Genomic DNA, 14,325 nt, shown 5'->3' on the forward strand with positions numbered 1-14,325 from the left:
ACACTTAAAGCAAGACAAAAAAAGGAGCAAAGAAAAAGCATAGTAGGCCGGGCGCGGTGGCTCAAGCCTGTAATCCCAGCACTTTGGGAGGCCGAGATGGGCGGATCACGAGGTCAGGAGATCGAGACCATCCTGGCTAATCCGGTGAAACCCCGTCTCTACTAAAAAATACAAAAAAACTAGCCGGGTGAGGCAGCGGGCGCCTGTAGTCCCAGCTACTTGGGAGGCTGAGGCAGGAGAATGGCGTGAACCCAGGAGGCAGAGCTTGCAGTGAGCTGAGATCCGGCCACTGCACTCCAGCCTGGGCGACAGAGTGAGACTCCGTCTCAAAAAAAAAAAAGAAAAAGAAAAAGAGAAAGAAAAAGCATAGTAAATAGCACAAAAGAGGAGGACAGGAAGAAATCTAAACATGTAAGTAATTGCAATAAATGCAAATGGATGAAATTCATCATTAATAGAGCATCAGCCTTTAAAAATGCATGTATGGCTGGGCACGGTGGCTCACGCCTGTAATCCCAGCACTTTGGGAGGCCAAGGCAGGCAGATCACCTGAGGTCAGGAGTTCGAGACCAGCCTGGCCAACATGGTGAAACACCTGTCTCTACTAAAAGTACAAAAATTAGCCAGCTGTGGTGGCGCACGCCTGTAATCCCAACTACTTGGAAGGCTGAGACACGAGAATCGCTTGAGCCCAGGAGACGTAGGTTGCAGTGAGCTGAAATTGCGCCACTGCACTCCAGCCTAGGTGACAAAGCGAGACTCCATCTCAGAAAAAAGGTTTTTAATTAAAAACTTAAAATGCAGGCATAAGCTGCTTACTAGAGACACAGTGGAATACAGAAAAGTTACAACTAAAGATGTAAAAATATATTACAAGTAAATATCATCAAAACTACTGATAGAGCTATATTAATATTTTAAATAAGACTTTAAGTCCAAAAGAATTATTATGAAAAAATAGATGAAAGGTATACCACCAAAAACATACAACAATTCAGAACATGTACTCAACTAATAACAGTATCAGAATATGAAGTAAATATGGGTAAAATTACAAGGAAATTTTTTAAATCCATTGTAAAACTGGGAAATTTTAACAAAAGTACCTCAGTAATTAATAAAGCAAATGGACAAAAAAAAAAGTAAACAGAGGTCGGGCACGGTGGCTGATGCCTGTAATCTCAGCCCTTTGGGAGGCCGAGGTGGGCAGATCACTTGAGGTCAGGAGTTCGAGACCAGCCTGGCCAATGTGATGAAACCCTGTCTCTACTAAAAATACAAAAATTAGCCAGGCATGGTGGTGAGTGCCTGTAATCCCAGTTACTCTACTTGGGAGGCTGAGGCAGAAGAACTGCTTGAACCGGGAGGCAGAGGTTGCAGTGAGCCAGGACTGTACCACTGCGCTCCATCATGGGTGACAGGAAAAACAAACAAAAAATATATATATAATTAATATATTATATATCAGATTATATAATATACTATGATAGATATAGAATGATTATAATACATAGTAAATATAATAGATGTATAGATATATGTAGTCTACATACACAAACACATATATATACCATATCAAGCTAATTTTTTATTTATTAACATATATAAAATATATAAACTATGTTTGTGTATATATATGTGCATATATATACCACAGCCAAAAATCAGCAAATACGCGTGCTGTTAAAACATAAGCAGAATGTTTTAGAGTATTTGAACATGTATTTTGTCTCAAAGTAAATCTCAAAAACTTCTAACAACCCAATCCTAACAAAACTCAAACTAGAAACCAATAACAAAAAAGTAACAAAAAAATTATATAAAGAAATGTTAAAATACACTTCTAAATAACTCTTATTTATTTATTTACTTTTTAATTGAGATGCAGTCTCACTGTGTTGCCCAGGCTGGAGTGCAGTGGTGCGATCTCGGCTCACTGCAACCTGTGCCACCCAGGTTCAAGCAATTCTTGTGCCTCAGCCTCCCGAGCAGCTGGGACTACAGGTGCATGCCACCACACCCGGCTAAATTTTGTATTTTTAGTAGAGACAGGATTTCACCATGTCGGCCAGTCTGGTCTCAAACTCCTGACCTCAGGTGATCTACCCACCTCAGCCTCTCAAAGTGCTGAGATTGCAGGTGGGAGCCACCACGCCCTGCCTGAGTAACTCTTAAGTCAAAGAAAAAGTATAATGGAAATTAGAATATAGTATGCATCAAAACGTATAAGATGTCGCTAAAGTTGTGCTTAGGAAAAAAATGCATAGATGTCATGGATTATAATTGAAAAAACAAAAATGACAATAGGGGAGCTAAACTTCTGTGTATGTTATATATTGCTATGTAACAAGCTAGACTGAAACTTAGTGGCTTAAAGACGTAACAATTTATTATTTCTCCTGAATCTGTAGGATGGCTGGGCAGTTATTCTGTCGACCATACCTGCATGTCCTGCTGTGGCTACATTTGTTGGCAGGGACTGGGCTCAGTTGGGATGGCTAGACCTCTGTCTATTTGATTTTATATCCTTAGGGTGGCTAAACTGGCCTTTTTCACATGGCATACAATTTCCCAGTGCAAAGTGCTTATCAAGTCTCTGCTAGCCTCGTATTTGCTTATGCCCTGCAAGCCAGAGAAAGTCACATGGCTGGGCGCGGTGGCTCACACCTGTAATCCCAACACTTTGGGAGGCCAAGGCAAGCAGATCACTTGAGGTCAGTAGTTCGAGACCAGCCTGGCCAACATGGTGAAACCCCGTCTCTGCTAAAAATACAAAAATTAGCCAGGTGTGGTGGCAGGCGCCTGTAATCCCAGCTACTTGGAAGGCTGAGGCAGGAGAATCACTTGAACCCAGGAGGCGGATGTTGCAGTGAACCGAGATCACACCATAGCACTCCAGCCTGTGTGACAGAGTGAAACTCCATCTCAAAAAAAAAAAAAGTCATATAGCCAACTCCAGCATCAAGACAGGAAGACTGCAAGGGTTTGGATACTAAAGAGAGAAATTCATGGGAGGCCTTTAATATAGAACACTCTCAGCCAGGCACAGTGGCTCACTCCTGTAATTCCAACACTTTGGGAGGCCCAGGCAGGCGGATGACTTGAGCACAGGAGTTCGAGATCAGCCTAGACAACGTGGCGAAATTCCATCTCTACAAAAAATACAAAAATTAGCTAGGTGTGATGGCACGCACCTGTAGTCCCAGCTACTCAGGAGGCTGAGGTGGGAGGATGGCTTGAGCCCCGGAGACAGAGGTTGCAGTGAGCTGAGATGATACCACTGGGCCTGGACAACAGAGCCTGGGTGCCCAGCTTGCACGATAGAGCCAATAAATACATATATATAATATATATACTTGCACACATATATGAAACAATCTCTATCACAGTCTTCCCTTGACCCCAATGGTTGATACCCCTCCGGCATGCAAGGGGTACTCATCTGCAGTCAGGACTCTGAAGTCTCACTCAATCATGTCATCAGGGACAACGTCCATGACGACATGATCTGCAAGATTCAAACGTAAATGACGCTTCTCAAATCCAACTTCTCTGGATCCAGAGACCCAGGAACTAAAAAGACGAGTTATCTGCTTACACACACACCCAGCATACAATGGTGAGGCAGAGAGAGGACAGTTACAATAGACACCTCCATCCAAAAACAAAAAGGAGTAATGGAAGGCATATAGTAACAACCAACCCATAGCCAGACAAATTTGATTAAGACCCTGGATTAACCCACTCGGGCTGCTATAACAAAATACATAGAAGGGGTGGCTTAAGCAATAGAAATTCTTTTAAGCAGTCTTTAATTTTTATTACAAAAAAGTTCGAATTTACACAAGAATACAGAGAATAGTATAGTTAACCCATTATATCTATCTTCTAGCTTCTTTTTTATTTTTCAATAGTTTTTGGGAAACAGGTGGTGTTTGGTTGCATGGAAAACTTATTTAGTGGTGATTTCTGAGATTTTGGTGCACCCATCACTCAAGCAGTGTTTATTGCACCGAAATTGTAGTCTTTTATCCCTCGGCCCCCTCCCACCCTTTCCCTCGAGTCCCCAGAGTCCATTTTAAAATATGGAATGTTGGCCAGGTGCAGTGGCTCATGCTTGTAATCCCAGCACCTTGGGAGGCCAAGGCAATCAGGTCACTTGAGCTTAAGAGTTCAAGACCAGCCTGGGCAATGTGGTGAAACCCTGTCTCTACCAAAAATACAAAACAAATTAGCCAGGCGTGGTGGCACATGTCTGTGGTCCCAGCTACTTAGGAGGCTGAGGCAGAAGGATTACTTGAACCCAGGAGATGGAGGTTGTAGTGAGCCAAGATTGTGCCACTGAACTCCAGCCTGGGCAACAGAGCGAGATTCCATCTATACACACACACACACACACACACACACACACACACACACACGTGTGTGTATCTTCAAAAATTTGCATGTCATCCTTGCACAGGCACCACGCTAATCTTCTCTGCATCATTCCAATTTTTTAGTATATGTGCTGCCAAAGCAATCACAACAACAGAAATTTATTTCTCAAGAGTTCTAGAGGCTGGGAAGTCCAAGATCACAGTGCCAGCCAACTTGATTCCTGGTGAGGGTGCTCTTTCTGGTTTGCAGATAGCAGTAAAGCTCTGGTGTCTCTTCCTCTTCTTACAAAGGACACCAGCCCTATTGGATTGGGGCCCCATTCTTATGACCTCATCTAATCTTATTACCTCCTCATAGGCACTGTCTCCAAGCATAGTCACACTGAAGGACAGAGCTTTAACATATGAATTTGAGGGGACACATCATTCAGTCCATGTCACACCCCCTATTCTGGAGGCAGAGAATGTTCCTAGTTTAGGGCCTAGTTTTCCTCCTGGGAATGGTTTCCTAATCCATTATTCCTCACAGTTCTGGGCTTCTGGCTCTGTTCTCCAAGAGTTCCTATCTACACAACTACTTGGTAGAGTGTAGTATCTAGTAAGGTGGAAGCTGCCTATAGCCCGTGATCCACAAATTTCACTTCTAGGAAGTAGGCCCACAAGTTACTAATGTTGTGACCTTGAGCAAATAACCTCTCTCTGTGACTTAACTTCCCTCTGTGCCTCAGTTTCCCATCTGTAAAATGGAGAAATAATATTGAGCTCCTCCTAGTCCTATTATGATAATTAAATCAATTGGTACTTGTCAAGTGTTTAGAACAATGCCTGACGCTTAATATGCACTATTTTAAAAATAATCTCAACATAGATCTATTTATTTTTTAAAATACTATCCAACAGTAAGAAAATAAATACAATAACTGGGTTAAAGCCATAGAGAAATATTATGAAGCAGTTGAAAGGAATGACCCAGAGGAATGAACACAACTTTATAAACTTATGTAAAGTTGTAATATATTCAAACTATTCTTCACATAATCGTGCACTTGTCTGTAATTAAAATTTTTTAATATTCATGGGAATGATGAACTCCAAAATTAGAATAGTGGTTACTGGGAAAAGAAAGAGACTAATGAGATTGGGGAGTGATACACAGTGCCTGGTACTGTACCTAGTGACTTAGATTCTTCAAAAATAGGGATCTGATATGGCTGGGCACAGTGGCTCACGTCTGTAATCTCAGCACTTTGGGAAGCCAAGGCAGGCAGGTCACTTAAGGTCAGGAGTCAGAGAGCAGCCTGGCCAACATGAAGAAGCCCATCTCTACTAAAAATGCAAAACTTAGCCAGGCATGGTGGCACCCACCTGTAATTCCAGCTACTTGGGAGTCTCAGGCAGGAGAATCACTTGAACCCAGGAGGCAGAGGTTGCAGTGAGCCAAGATCACACCACTGCACTCCAGCCTGGGTGACAAGAGTAAGACTCCATCTCAAAAAATAAAATAAATAAAACAAGAATAGGGATCTGATATGGCTGGGCACAGTGGCTCACACCTGCGCTTTCTCCAAATTATGACCCTGTAAGGCTCTGTTTTAGGATAAGCACAGGAGGAGGAGCCAAACACAGAAAGGGAGTGATTAAAGATGCCTTCCTGTGGTATACTAAGTGTCCATGTGAAGAATATCAAAATCCCAGCCCTTTGGGAAGCCAAGGCGGGCCAATCACTTGAGGTCAGGAGTTCGAGACCAGCCTGGACAACGTGGTGAAACTCTGTCTCTACTAAAAATACAAAAATTAGCCGGGAGTGGTGGCTTGCCTGCCATCTCAGCTACTCAAGAGGCTGAGGCACAAGAATTGCTTGAGCTCAGGAGGCAGAGGTTGTAAAAACTCTGTCTCAAAAAAATATATATATAGGGATCTGAAATAGCTATAAGATAGCAGGATATTTGATATGCTATTCTCCATGCTTTTCTCATATTTGATGTATTTTGTAATAAATTTTAAAATTAATAATTATTCACAAGAAAATATATAATTGAGCACTGAGGCTGAATCTCCTGTTTTGGTCTCTGCAGAGGCCTGACACACAGAAGAAAGCACTTGGAGTCCAGATGACCCACCCTTGTTCCACCCTTCCCAAAATTTCCATCGTAACTGATGTCACTAGGTCAAGAAAGCATCCCAGCAACTGAACTGGGGAGGAAATTGAATACGAGTGTACTTAAGGGAGGTGGTTATAGTGTAAAGTAGGACAGAGATTCTCAACCCTGCTTCCTCTACAGCATACCTGAGAAATGAAAGTCACATCTGCAACTTACTCCCAAGAGTAAGCAGGTCTGTTTTTAAAGAGCTAAGATTAGCTATGGGTTATGTACCGCGTCATCATCTGCTGTCTACCAGATGTAAGTCCACCTCTTTCTCCTCCTCATATCAGGAGGGAACAAAAGCCCTGACCTAAGGTTTGAAAAACACTAAGTCATTGATATTGGACATCTGACCTCCTGACCAAACTAGACCAGGGAACCAGGCTTGCCTAGTCTAGGGCATGGTTGTGGATACTGGTGATACCATCTGTCTGGATACCCTATGCTGTTTCCTTATTATTTCTTCTCATTCCCTCCCACAAATGCAGTTTTGAGAGTAAATCATGAACCCAGAGGAGGAAAGCATGGGAATAGGGCAAATTAGGACCCATGAGAATAGACTGAGGGATTGAAAGGGGATACCACATTTACCACTGGAGTCAGTCACTAACAGCAGTGGTTAGTGGGGAAGAAGGGGTATGGCCAGGAGAGTTTACTGTTCCATATTCCCTCTCCCTTTCTCTCAATCTTTTTTTTTTTTTTTTTTTGCTTTTCGAGATGGAGTCTCTCTCTGTCACCCAGGCTGGAGTGCAGTGGCACCATCTCGGCTCACTGCAACCTCTGCCTCCCAGGTTCAAGCGATTCTCCTGTCTCAGCCTACCGAGTAGCTGGGACTACAGGCTCCCGCCACCATGCCTGGCTAATTTTTGTATTCTTAGTAGAGATGGGGTTTCCCTATGTTGGCCAGGCTGGTCTCCAACTCCTGACCTCAGGTGATCCACCCGCCTCAGCCTCCCAAAGTGCTGGGATTACAGGCATGAACCGCCCACCCAGCCTCCTCTCCCTTTCTCCATCTCCTGTGCTATGCTGTCAGTCCTAGCCATCTAAATTGCCTGACCTACCATAGTATGAGAGGAGAAAAAAAAGTGTGACCCTAGGCAGGAAGAAGAGAGAAGGAAACAGGAAAGGAAGGTGGTAGAGACAGAAGAGAAGGTCCTCTGGCTGTGGACCTTGCCCCTGAGGCCACAAATATATGTAAGGGACATAGTAACCTGGGGAAATGGAAAAAGGGGACTATCAGATGGGCCAAAGCTAGTTTAGGATAGGAAATTTACATAATTTTTTTCAAAACACTAATGAAAGCCACTTATACAAATGAAGATTGAAATTTATACTTTTCATGATGCTCATACAGTCTTTTAAGTAAAGGCAAAAGAGATGTTTTATTTTAAATAGCTTCTTCTCTTGGGATTCAAAATTTTAGTCAATGGGCATTTCTGATGCAACCTGCAGTTGCTGAAGATAAGTAGTAAAGGAAGGTGTTCATTAATTTGAAGAAATCTGGTCATTTAATATCTTAGCACTTATTCCAATGGACCCTGGTCTTAATTTGAAAACACACACACCCCTCACATTCTTTTTCCCTAAGAAAAAGAGGTTTCCAGCCAGGCATGGTGTCTCACGCCTATGTAATCCCAGAACTTTGGGAGGGCGAGGTGGGTAGATCATGAGGTCAGGAATTCAAGACCAGCCTGGCCAACATGGTAAAACCCTGTCTCTACTAAAAATACAAAAATTAGCCGGGCATGGTGGGGGATGCCTGTAATCCCAGCTACTCGGGAGGCTGAGGCAGGAGAATTGCTTGAACCTGGGAGGCCAAGGTTGCAGCAAGCAAGATTGCACCCCTGCACTCCAGTCTGAATGACAGAGCAAGACTCCATCTCAAAACAAACAAAAAAGAAAACGAGCTTTCCGTAACTTCTTTGAAATCAAAATAACCATCAAACCTCTCCATCTTTTGACTATTCTTATTTTATTTTATTTATTTATTTTTTTGAGACAGAGCCTCGCTCTGTCATCCAGGTTGGAGTGCAGTGATATGATCTCAGCTCACTGCATCCTTCGCCTCCCAGGTGCAAGCAATTCTCCTTGCCTCAACCTCCTGAGTACCTGGCATTACAGGTTTGTACCAGCACACCCGGCTAACTTTTGTATTTTTAGTAGAGACGGGTTTCATCATGTTGGCCAGCCTGGTCTCGAACTCCTGACCTTAAATGATCTGCCTGCCTTGGCTTCCCAAAGTGCTGAGATTACAGGCATGAGCCACCGTGCCCAGCCTGTTCTTCTTTCTTATGACCAGGCTTACAGCGTAAGGCAAGAAAGGGAAGCAATGAGATAAAACAATTTCTTTATCGCCTTTCACTTGATGATTTCTGGAAGCTGGTGTTGGAATGGCCATGTCCCAGAATCACAGACACTTAATGATGGAAGTCATCTGAGAAGCGTCCTTGTCTGTTGCTCCGCCACACGGGCATTTTCCCCACAGAAAATGACAACTGATCCTTTCATTTCCATGAAGTCCAATGAGTAACTAATAATTGTGAGTTACTTTAAAATATCAAGTTAGGCAGTACCGAACTAATAATAAGAATGCATATGTAATGAGGAATCTGACTCCACTTTTTGATGCTTGACTGCTGACAGCTTTTAAGCCTCCATCTGCCTCTGCAGGGACCATAACAGCATATATTTAAAATAATTGGCCAGGCACAGTGGTTCACGCCTGTAATCCCAGCACTTTAGGAGGCCGAGACAAGAGGATCACTTGAGGTCAGGAGTTTGAGACCAGCCTGGGTGACATAGTGGGACCCATCTCTACTAAAAATGAAAAAATATTAGCTGGGTATGGTAGCACACACCTGTAGTCCCAACCTGGAGGCTGAGGTGGGAGGATTGCTTGAGCCCAAAAGTTCAGGGCTGCAGCAAGCTATGATCACACCACTGCACTCCAGCCTGGGTGACAGAGCAAGACCCTGTCTCAAAAAAAATAAATAAGTAAGTAATTAAATAAGAAAAGAAAATAATTGACTTACCATTATGTTTACCATCATGCTTATGAATCCAACAGTAAAGACAGTACAGTAAACAATATTCCCAATCTGCTTGTTGTCATGATGCTTTATGAGGTCCTGGATTCAAAAGACTTCATTCTCCCAGTAAGACACCCTACTTGCAAAGACTTTCCTAAATATCATGGTTTGGGGTTTTTTATTTTTGTTTTTATTTTTTTATTGAGATAGAGTCTCACTCTGTTGCCCAAGCTAGAGTGCAGTGGCGTGATCTCGGCTCACTGCAACCTCTGCCTTCCTGGTTCAAGTGATTCTCCTGCCTCAGCCTCCCAAGTAGCTGGGATTACAGGTGCCCACCACGTCCGGCTAATTTTTGTATTTTTATTAGAGACAAGGTTTCACCATGTTGGCCAGGCTGGTCTCGAGCTCCTGACCTCAAGTGATCCACCCACCTCAACCTCCCAAAGTGCTGGGATTATAGGTGTGAGCCATGGTATCCAACCTAAATATCATGGTTTTGAACAAGCACAGTGTCAATTTCTCTAATTCGTGTCATCATTCCACCTATACAGGTGGGCTATTGTATAAGGTGAAGAAAATTGTTGTATGATCAATTGATTACTCATTCATTCAGTATGTATTGAATACCTAGTATGAGACAGGCACTGCTCCAAACAATATGGATATAGTATAGAAGAAGATACACAAAAATTCCTGTCCTTGTGGAATTTATATTCTAGAAAGAAGGGGTAGGAAAAGTAATAATAAAGTAAATTATATAGTAAGTCAGAAGATAAGGGTTATAGGAGAAAATAGAACAGAATAAGGGAAATCCAAAGTCCTGGGGCAGAAATGGGGAAGTGAAATTATCATTAGAGTGGTTTGGTTTCCTTTCTGCTGTTCACCAAATACATATGATTTTCAATCTCCAGGCTTATACTAGGATTGTACTTCCCTAACATGTTAAAGTTAAGTACAGCCATAGGATTTGTTTTGGCCAATGGAATGTGAGCAGAAATTATGTGTATGATTTCTGGACAGAAGCTTTAAGAACAGTGTGTGATTCTCCACATGCCTCTCCCACTGCTGCATGCCATAGGAAGCTTCGCTTGGCCAGAATTCCTGAATAACATCATGAGCCAAAGCCCCTGCCAGCCTGCGTTAGACACTTGGTGTGAGCTACATATTGATTAAGCCAATGAGATTTTGGTCTCATTTGTTACTGCAGCATAACCTGAGCTATCCTAACTGATGCAAGCTGTCAGGGTAGACCCCACTAAGATGACAGATGATAGTGGCTTGAACCTGAGTGACAATAGCAGAAGAGATGAGAAGTCATCAGAATCTGGAAATATTTTGCTGTATGGAAAAGAGTTAAGTCCTATATGATTGAAAATGTGAGACCAGTTACAGAAGACTACATTGATTCTAATAGTATGTCAGAGACTTCTCATGTAAAAAGGGGAAATACTTGTGTAAAAAGGGGAAGTATACTAGAGGCAATCTTTTATAGTCTGGTGACAATCTGGGAGGAGATAAATAATCTATCTAGCAAGTTTACAACAGCATAAGCAACCTACTAAATATTAGGAGATTTTATGTCTGTGATGAGTTTTCCGACTTGTATAGTGGAGCATTATTGCCCTCTAGTGATAAAAGAGAAAATGTTCTTAGAGGAAAGGAAAGTGACAACCAATGCTTCTGGAAAACACACAGTTTGAAATTTGGGGTTCTCTTTGGGCCAAGACTGGTCGCTTTCTAACAACTTTTGACTGGGAGACACCATGAGCAACTGTATATCTGAGAAGATAAAATCTGGCATTGCTCTTCAAAGTTATCCATAATTTTCAAAAAAGTGAGAATCCTGAATCTCTGTTGGTTACGGTGCCATGATTATTGTAAGTATAAGAATTAGTAGTGATATCAACAACACAAATATTTTATTGTCTTTCATAAAAGATAGGGACAAGTAAGGGGATGAAGATTAATGCGTGTAACTGATAATTCCTGAACTTGGTGTTTTTTGTTTTGCTTTGTTTTTTAACCAGTTGTACAAATGAGGAATGGTGGGAGACTTCCTCTTAGTAGTTCCGTGAAATAGTGGTTAGTGAAATAGAGTGGCATTTTTTTTTTTTTGTCACCTTCATAAGCTCAATATGAAGTAGTAGAGAGATGTAGCTTCCCAAAAGGCTGCAATCATGAAATGTTTATCTAAAAGGAAGTAATATATCCACTGAACTTCATATAATCATGCTGGCACAACCAGTATAATTTATTTAATCAAGATACAAATATGGTTGCATCTCTTATTTTACTTAACTAAACCAAGCAGCATCCCAATATTTTGGATAGGTTGGAGGTATAATTTCTTTCAGCAGACTTCTCTTCTTCTGCCCACTTATTCAAGAATCCCAGGATGTTGTCCAGAGTGGCTGAACATATTTCTGAAATGCCTTCTGGAGAGTAATCCAGAGGATCCAGTCCATCACCAGCAGACCTAACTTTCAGCTACCATTGTTGTTGCCACATTATGAATACAGGTCTTTCCAAGTCTGGTATATCCTTTTCCACTGTTCTTTTCCGTCCATATTCCTATGCAGGCCACAGTGGTGTCCTCCTCCCTCACTTCCCAGGTAATAGCTCTCCAGGTTAAACCCACATATGCAGTCATTCTTCCCAACACACTCATTGTGCCTTTGTGGATCCAGGACAATTCCAGTTCCAGACAGAGCCACAAGCTAACCCGGAAACCACTTTTCCCCAAGACTATGTGGAATCAGGTAATAAGCCAGAATCCCCGGTCTTCACTCATCCTTCTCTCCCCTAAGAGCTGCCTCTAACCATGCAAAAGGTACTATTTATGAGGAAGTCCAAAAGAGATGTGTGAGAGATGTTGCGTACTCTTCCAGTGGCCACCTGGGTTTCCATGAAAATTTACTTCCACTTAAGCAAACTTTCATCTCTACATATTTAAAAAAGCAGCCTTCATCAAGCCCTTTTTAAAAGGTTTTGTTGTACATTTCCCCAAGAGCAACAGATGCCTGCTTACCCTATGTTTACTTGTGAACCACAAAGAACAAAGAAGATCCGCTTCGGAATGATTCACTTTATCCTCCCATGCAGGAAGATAAAAGGCCAAGTTTAAATGGCAGCTTCTCTGACATCCATATCTTAATTACAGTCTGCGTGCCACATTTAAGCATAAATCTTATTCTAGAAATATATCTTATAAATCTAAACACATGTACATTAAAGATCTAAACTATAATAAAGACTCTGACTCCAATGTCTGGAGCAGCTACAACATAAACTCATGTACAAAAGATATGTTCGGATGTTCATTATTGCATTGTTGAAAATAGGGAAAAAACTGAAAATATGGTAAATGTATATTGATAAAGGAATGGTCAGTTTAAATTATAATATATCCATATGATGGAATATTATGCAGTTGTGAAAAGAATAGATTTATTCTTTGTGAAAAAATTCTGGACATTGTGTATAATTTCTATAATAATAACCAAAAAATGTTAACAGAGATTATTACTAGGTAGAGGGATCACACTGAGAGGATGAAAGGAAGGGGGCTGTGGGGAGTTGGGCAGATATATACTTTTCTTTTTTTTGGAAACAGGGTCTTGCTGTGTCGTGACTGACACGGTCATAGCTCACTACAGCCTCAGACTCCTGGGCTCAAATGATCCTCCTACCTCAGCCTCCTGAGTAGCTGAGATTACAGGCATGTGCCACCATGCCTGGCCAGATACAGACTCTTTATTTTCTCTTTATATCCTTCCAAACTGTTTGAATGTATTACAAAGAACTTGCATTGCTTTTCTTTTTCAATTATGAAATATGCATATTATTTTAACATATATAGTTGTGAATGGTTTATCTGTATAACTTAAATATAATTTAATTTGATAAATATTCATAAGTTTGAATATTTTAATGTAAGAAAGAAATGTGTTTTTTCTCCTTTAATAAGGAAAGATTGTGCTGGCGATTTAAAAAACAAAAAACAAACAAACAAAAAAACATTATCAAACCTAGGTAGATGACCAGATGGTGGAGGATCCAAAAGCTAGGTCGAGTAAATAACTGAGGATGTTTTGGATTTTTAACTTGAATAAAAGATAGAGCTGTCTTCAAATATCTAAAGTAAGGGAATTCCACTTTTAGGTTTGTGAGGGCAAGATGATTTGGACCAATCCTATCACACAGGGAAACTAACAAAACTGGGCAAAATACGAAAAGGCATCTTCCTGAAGGCATCCTAGAGCTAACAAAATCATGAAGATTTACTGTTCCTGGATCCAGCGAAGACAGGAACTCCTATAAATTATGTGGGCATTATTCCCATCCTGCCCTTCATCCACTATAAAATGATTTACTTAGAAACAATGTGAAACATTGTGATGCACAATAACATATTCTGTAAATCCACATATCATGGTTTCAACAACAGCTTTTCAACTGGGAAGGGCCAACCCAAACCCAGAGTAAATGTCCACTCCAGTGACAACAAATCCTTGCCCCTTTCATGATAGAAGTGGTCTCATGTAATCAACATGCCACCAGGTGGCGTGCTGATTTCCCCAGGGAATTGAACCACATTCAGGGTTCAGTGTTGGCCTCTGCTGTTGGGAGATAGGGCACTCAGCAGCGGTTGTAATCTGATCGGTTTTGGTGAATGGATGACCCTTTTGCTGAATCTATGGATAACTTTCATCCCTACCACCTTAGCGACTTTGTTTATGAGGCAATGAAACAGGAATAGGGTTTGCTGAAAAA

At 41.5% G+C, this 14,325-nt stretch overlaps 1 non-coding gene across 1 annotated transcript; it reads right to left on the bottom strand.

Annotated features, from left to right (window-relative positions):
- Positions 1–4,417: 4,417 nt before the first annotated feature.
- Positions 4,418–4,522, bottom strand: LOC114680462 (U6 spliceosomal RNA). The gene has a single exon (XR_003732687.1). It is a non-coding gene; the product is annotated as a U6 spliceosomal RNA (small nuclear RNA).
- Between the last annotated feature and the right edge of the window lie 9,803 nt (positions 4,523–14,325).

Source organism: Macaca mulatta, chromosome 8 (assembly GCF_049350105.2).
Source record: "Macaca mulatta isolate MMU2019108-1 chromosome 8, T2T-MMU8v2.0, whole genome shotgun sequence".
Classification (NCBI taxonomy): Eukaryota; Metazoa; Chordata; class Mammalia; order Primates; family Cercopithecidae; genus Macaca; species Macaca mulatta.